Raw genomic sequence first — 7,500 nt, forward strand, 5'->3', positions numbered from 1 at the left:
AAATTGAAAATGAGCCCATTCAGTACAGAGATATGATAAATTTTTTAGGCTTAATGCTTACTTCAAAACTAGCTTGGAATGCCCATAATTGAATATATAATAACAAAAGCAAGAAAATGTTTAAACTTGCTAAAAGTTATAAGTAAACAGTACTGGAGACAAGACACAACGATATTGAAACATTTATCATCATCACTTATTCGATCCAAACTATTGTATGGACAAGAAGTCTTTTTGAATGCCCCAAAGTGTTTGTTAAAGAAACTTCAAAGCATTGACTGTAAAGCATATAGATTTGTCCTTGGCGTACCTTTCCACGCATCAACCCTCGGAACATATAAAGAAACAGGAGAATTACCTTTGGATGAATACCGAAACCTGGCATGTGCTAAATACGTATTGAGAAGCTCAGCAACTGAAACTTTTACATCGGAGAAAGTAAGAATTACATCTGAAAACAACTTCCCAAAAAGAGCTAAAACGATATCTTATCTACCACCAATTGGCACGTTTGTGTCAAACCTTTTCCAAAAGTCCGAAATTAATCCAGATAATGTAGACACGCAGAAAACAGTAAGTCCATGCCCCATTTGGGAGATGATTAAAGCACAGTTTGATATCAATCGTACTGACATTGCAAAAAAAAGAAAATCCAAATATCATGGCAACAGAAGTCCGATTATACATTCAGAATACATACCGTGACCACTTACATATTTACACAGACGGCTCACTCCTAGACAATGGCCAAGCAGGTTCAGCTTTCGTTATACCAAAACTGAAAACTGAACGATCATACCATATTGGTAAAGATCGGTCAATATTCACAGCTGAACTTATCGCTGTTCTTATGGCTTTGAATTGTATTCTTGATCTTTCAGTTTGCCTTCCACAAGTCTTATTTTGTGTTGATTGAAAATCTGTATTATATGCTTTAAACTCATCAAATTGTAAGAACAAGTCCAAAATAATAATAGAAATAAGTCACATTGTACATCTTTTGAATTTGAGAGGAACACATATAGTTTTTTGTTGGGTTCCTTCTCACCTTGGTCTCCTATATAATGAATGGGCTGACAGGGCTGCTAGAAAAAGTGCAAAACACCAACAGGGAACCACAGACCTTTGTGTTCCTTTGTACAAGAGGGGTACCACTTACTAGAAAAAGCATCATGGAGCAAAGTCAGGGAAGTATACCAGCAAAATGGCAAAGTTTTAAGTAAAAGTATAAATAATATTCAACAACCAGAATCTATCAATCAATCAAATACATTCAGTAATTTATTCAGATTAAGGCAAATTCAGGCATTATCAAACAGGATAAAGCTGAACGCTTTTATAACAAAGTTCAGCAGAGATGTTAAATGCATATGTGGAGAATCTATTTCTAGTAAACACATACTCTTTGAATGTCAGAGTCTGAAATCGTTTTTACCAAACTTCTCGGAAAATTTTTTTTTTCAGTTGACGGATGTCTCGCTCACTCAACGTAAAATGTAAATCAAGTTAAAAACTAAAATATATCTGTCACGCATCGACTTATCGGGAGTGTGAGACTCCCGATAGCTAACATATTTTTGTAAGCCGTCGTAGGCGGGCAACGCATTCGTCCCGAATCTCACGTGCGGAGCAACTCGTGTCAGTTGTGTTTCAGTTTGTGCATGTATATGTCTGGCACTCCACTGTCAACTGCTGTTGGAGTCACATTGGACCAGGTGTTTGGGGGGTTGATTTCCCCATTTCTTCTGCTGTGGTATTGCAGCAGGTTGTCGTCGTTATCGGCGGGCGTTGCAACGGCTGGACACCAGTTCCAGGTTTTTCACATAACCTGTCTTGAGGTGAGGGTGTGATGTTCCCTTTGTCGGCTGGTCGTTTGGACTTGCAGGAATGGTGGTGGTGGGGGCAATAATAGAGGCTGTGATGCATGTTTGTTTTGAATTTGCTGTAGCTGTTCATATTATTTTATGTTATGATTAAGAGATGCCGTGAATATGTGTTCCTATCATTGTGGTTGTGTTCATAAGAAATATTAGTAACGTTTATTATCTTGGGAGAAATCATAATAAATCGAGTTTAAAATGCGTTATTGTAACGGCAGGTTGGATGGGCGGGATGATAAGTTAGGTGCGACTGGCATCTTTTAGAAGTGACACTAGGTTGTTGGTTTTTTTATGTTCTGTTGGACGGTTCCACTCCTCTGCTGGTTGTGGCTGGAGGGAGGTCTGCATGGTGCGGGACTGGAACTGTGTTCTGCGGCGGCGGCAACAACAGCGTCGACGACAATAGCGACAACAGCGTCGGCTGGATGTACTTGGTCGGGCTGTGTTAAGTGCTGTCCCCAATTATCTCCCATACCCCATCCATTCCTGACCGCTGGTGTATTTTGGACTGCCAGCGGCAGAGACTGAGCGCAGCAGACTCTGTCTTTGAGTGTTTGTATGCGCGTGAGAGTAGTAGTCGTGACAGTATTGTTTCGTTTGTGTTGAATTTCGTGTTCGTAAATTTTGAATGTTACAATTTCCAGTGCATTTTGGTTGTTCCGACTGGTGCGGACGGCTGACAGATTCGTTGAGTTTTTGTCATCGTTCGCCCGTCTGTCTTTCTGTTGGCCGCAGCGCGACAGTATCTGGTCATGTGAAAAAAAAAAAAAAAAAAAAGAAACTGAAAAAGAGAGAAAAAAAAGAAGAAAAGAAAAGAAAAAAAAGAAAAAAAGCATCGCAGATCCTCAATTATCAACACCCCACATTCGACCTTGATCTCAAAGCTATATATTGCGCCATTGGTTTGGACTGGGAGGTGAGTGACCATTTTTCAATGCCTGTATGGTTAGGGAACCCTCATTAGCATCATAAAATGACGTCAGAAAATAGGTCAGGCCTCAAACTCGATCTGGGCTCAGACATGGTATTCCCCGGGATGTGTGTCATGATCGGAGACATGGTATTCCCCGGGATGTGAGTGTCATGATCGGAGACATGGTATTCCCCGGGATGTGAGTGTCATGATCGGAGACATGGTATTCCCCGGGATGTGTGTGTCATGATCGGGGGTTTCGTGGCAGCAAAGTTGCAACTATGGATTGAAATTCGACAATTTTGAGTTTGAATTAAAAGATATTTTTCACGTATACACACATTATCAAATGCTTTATTTTTCGTTTTAGACATCAAGAAAGGCATCTCTTTGCACAGAGAGAGAGAGAGAGAGTGAGAGAGAGAGAGAGAAAAGAAAAAAAGAAATGGCTATATATGTGATTGAAGTATTGCATGAAAAGAAAATTGTCTTAAGAAATGGTTAAAAATCATTGAGGCATCGAAGGTAACTATCCTGTACGAAATAGCCAGGCACAATGATTGAAGCATCGCAGCATCGCAGATAACTGAAATGTGTAAAAAGACTACAAAAATCATTGTTTTGCATATAACTGTTCTGTAAGAAATAATCATATAAAATGATTGAAGCATCGCAGACTACTGTACTGTAAAATACGACTTTGTAAGAAAAAAAAAAACAAAGAAAAAAAGACGCCGTACAGTTGACTGACTGGTAATCAATGGTCATGTAAAAATGATTGAAGCAATGCAGATAACTGAATTAAGATCTACCCAAGTAAAATGCTCGCAGCTTTGTAGATAGATGTCCTGTAAGAGATGACCATGTAAAATTATCAAAGCTTTGCAGATAACTGTTTTGTAAGAAATGGCCATGTAAAATTAATCAAGCTTTGCAGATAACTGCATTGTAAGAAATGATCATGTAAAATCATTGAAGCTTTGTAGATAACTGTACTGTAAGATATGGCCATGTAAAATTATTGAAGCTTTGCAGATAAATGTGCTGCAGAAAATGGCCACGTCAAACTATTGAAGCTTTGCAGATAACTGTTCTGTAATAAATAGTCATATAAAATGATTGAAGCATCGCAGACTACTGTACTGTAAAATACGACTTTGTAAGAAAAAAAAGACAAAGAAAAAAGACGCCGTACAGGTGACTGACTGGTAATCAATGGTCATGTAAAATTATTGAAGCTTTGCAGATACTGTAAGAAATGGCCATGTAAAACTATTGAAGCTTTGCAGATACTGTAAGAAATGGCCATGTAAAACTATTGAAGCTTTGCAGGTAACTGTTCTGCAAGAAATGGCAATGTAAAACTATTGAAGCTTTGCAGATAACTGTTCTGCAAGAAATGGCCATGTAAAACTATTGAAGCTTTGCAGGTAACTGTTCTGCAAGAAATGGCCATGTAAAACTATTGAAGCTTTGCAGGTAACTGTTCTGTAAGAAATGGCCATGTAAAACTATTGAAGCTTGCAGATACTGTAAGAAATGGCCATGTAAAACTATTGAAGCTTTGCAGATACTGTAAGAAATGGCCATGTAAAACTATTGAAGCTTTGCAGATACTGTAAGAAATGGCCGTGTAAAAACGATTGAATCTTTGCAGATGGCTGTCGTGTATTAAATGGCCATGTAATAAATTACTGAAGCTTTGCAGATAACTGACCTTGAAGAAATGGCCATGCAAAAACGATCGTTGCATTGCAGATAAATCTGTATGAAACGGTCATGTAAAATGATTGAAACTTTGAACAAGACAGACGGGGTGTGATGTGATGTGGAGGTGGGGGACGGACTGGAACAGAACAGAGTAGAGCATACTACAATATGTATATGTATTTGTATTTTTATCACAACAGATTTCTGTGTGAAATTCGGGCTGCTCTCCCCAGGAAGAGCGCGTCGCTACACTACAGCGCCCCCTCCCCCCACCCCCTTTTTTTTAAATTTAATTTTTTCCTGTGTGCAGTTTTGTTTTTCCTATCGAAGTGGTTTTTCTACAGAATTTTGCCAGGAACAACCCTTTTGTTGCCATGGGTTCTTTTACGTGCGCTAAGTGCATGCTGCATACGGTACCTCGGTTTATCGTCTCATCCGAATGACTAGCGTCCAGACCACCACTCAAGGTCTAGTGGAGGGGGAGAAAATATCGGCGGCTGAGCCGTGATTCGAACCAGCGCGCTCAGATTCTCTCGCTTCCTAGGCGGACGTGTTACCTCTAGGCCATCACTCCACTTATGCAATAAATCGCACGAGCATGCGCGTGTGTGTCCTTGTGTGTCTGTGTCTGTGTGTGTGTGTCTGTGTATATAATTGTGTCGTTGTATATCTGTGTGTGCAGACGTGCATGCGTTCGTGCATGAGTGCGTGTGTGTATGTATATCTGTGCGCTCATGCTTGCATGAGTACTTGCATGTGTGTCTGTGTGTGTGAGGTAGCCAAATGTAGCAGTCCTGTACTTGCCCCATCATCACACATGTAGACAGCTCTGTGCTGGTCCTGTGTACATCTTGCTATGTGTCATCGTGTCTTCCATCACAATTGACACAGTCAAACATGGCAGTACATCCATCCCTCTTTCCAGGTCTGTCAGGAACCTCGGTATTGTCCTTGACAATACACTGTCCATGCAAAAATTTATCAGTCAGACATGTCAGTCCTGCTACTGTCAACTGCGGCGCATCAGTGCTGTCCGGAAATATCTGTCCACTGACGCAACATTTAGACTTGTCGTTTCTTTCATTCTCTCGCCTTGACTACTGCAACTCTCTATTGTCTGGTTTGCCTGCTTCATCCATTCAGTCCCTTCAGCGCATACAAAACTCTGCTGACAGACTCGTCCTCAGAAAGAAAAGATCTGAGCACATCACTCCTCTTTTGCAACATCTCCACTGGCTCCCTGTCTCACATCGAATAAAGTACAAGATCAGCACTCTATGTTATAGATGTATTCACAAAACTGCTCCTTCCTATCTCTGTGGCTGCCTTCACCTCTACACTCCATCTCGCTCACGACGATCGGCTTCGGATTCACTCTGTTTACGCATACCCAGATTCAAACACTCGACTGTTGACCGCCGTTCTTTCTCTGTCTCTGGACCTTGCAAGTTGGAATGAACTTCCTCTTTCGCTTCGTCAAGTCTCCACACTTAGCTCTTTCAAGTCTGGCCTTAAAACCAACCTCTTCCCAAAATAGCCTCCCTTGCCTGCCTCTTCCTTGTCTTTAGTTTCTACAGTCTTAGAGTTGTGCATGCGTGTGAATGACTGGTGCGAAAGCGCTTTGATTTGTCTCTGCACAAGATTCAGCGCTATATAAATACCATTCTTCTTCTTCTTATTATTATTATTATTATTTATTATCCTGTACTCATCCACTTCATTGCTGGGTGGGTGGGTGGGCGCCGAGAGATAGACCGACAAATAGATGGACATGACAGATAAGTGGGCGGGCAGACAGACAGCAAGATGAGTAGAAAGAGGATGAGAATAAACAACGAGGAATATGAGGATGACAGATATGAGGAAGGCGAAGAAAGAAACGGAAGATTAGGATGATATGAGGAAGGCGAAGAAAGAAACGGAAGATTAGGATGATAGATATGAGGAAGGCGAAGAAAGAAACGGAAGATTGGGATGATAGATATGAGGAAGGCGAAGAAAGAAACGGAAGATTAGGATGATAGATATGAGGAAGGTGAAGAAAGAAACGGAAGATTAGGATGATATGAGGAAGGCGAAGAAAGAAACGGAAGATTAGGATGATATGAGGAAGGCGAAGAAAGAAACGGAAGATTAGGATGATATGAGGAAGGTGAAGAAAGAAACGGAAGATTAGGATGATATGAGGAAGGCAAAGAAAGAAACGGAAGGTGAAGAGGATCAGGAGGAGTATGGGGAATATGAAGCTGAGAAATATGGGAAGGACGACGAAGTAAGAGGGTCAAAAGAAAGAAAGTATCAGAAAGAGAAGGGTGAGAAGTAGTAAAAGGAAGAGGTGGAGGAATGTGAGAATGAGGAACATGAGGTTGAGAAGGAGGAAGAAAAGCAGAACAAAGAGGAAATGAAGATTAGAAGGAAGAAGATGAGGAGGAAGAGGAAGTTTCAATATGAGTTTTAAGCAGACGTCAAAGCGAGCGGACTGATTCATATCACTACACCACAACTACTTAACAAAACAAAAGAAAGGAAAAAAAGGAAAGAAAGAAAAGAAGAAAAAGGAGCTGCCTGACGTACAAATAAAGGCGCTGGTCAGGCTTTGAGAACCTGCCCGAGGTTTGAACAAAACAAAGGATGTGGGTAAAGAGTGGTAACTCTCTCCATTCACCAGGTACACAACTTCAAGTCAGTGCTGCTTACGCTACCGATTCAGCTAGCATACAGGTAAATAAAAGGTACATTGGAACAAACCCAGACACTTCCTCAAAAAAAGAAGAAAGCGCACGCCCTGTCCTTTTTCCGATCATTTGACATGTGCACACAGCAGCAAAGACAGAAGAAATGTACAAACATAAATTAGCTTTTATTCAAGACTGGCATAGCCTCTTTAATCCTGAACAAGCCACGCAGAACACATGGACAATACAGAACAAACACATGGTTGCCTCGGTGGTTTTTCAACTGGAAATTAACAAATAATGAGCTAGGAGATGAAATGAT

General features: G+C 40.7%; 1 protein-coding gene across 1 annotated transcript in view; it reads right to left on the bottom strand.

Annotated features, from left to right (window-relative positions):
* LOC143283810 (transmembrane protein 272-like) overlaps positions 1-7,500 on the bottom strand; it is a 21,903-nt gene that overhangs the window by 2,229 nt on the left and 12,174 nt on the right. The gene's annotated exons all lie outside the window — the stretch shown is intronic.

This window comes from Babylonia areolata, chromosome 7 (genome assembly GCF_041734735.1).
Source record: "Babylonia areolata isolate BAREFJ2019XMU chromosome 7, ASM4173473v1, whole genome shotgun sequence".
NCBI lineage: Eukaryota > Metazoa > Mollusca > Gastropoda > Neogastropoda > Buccinidae > Babylonia > Babylonia areolata.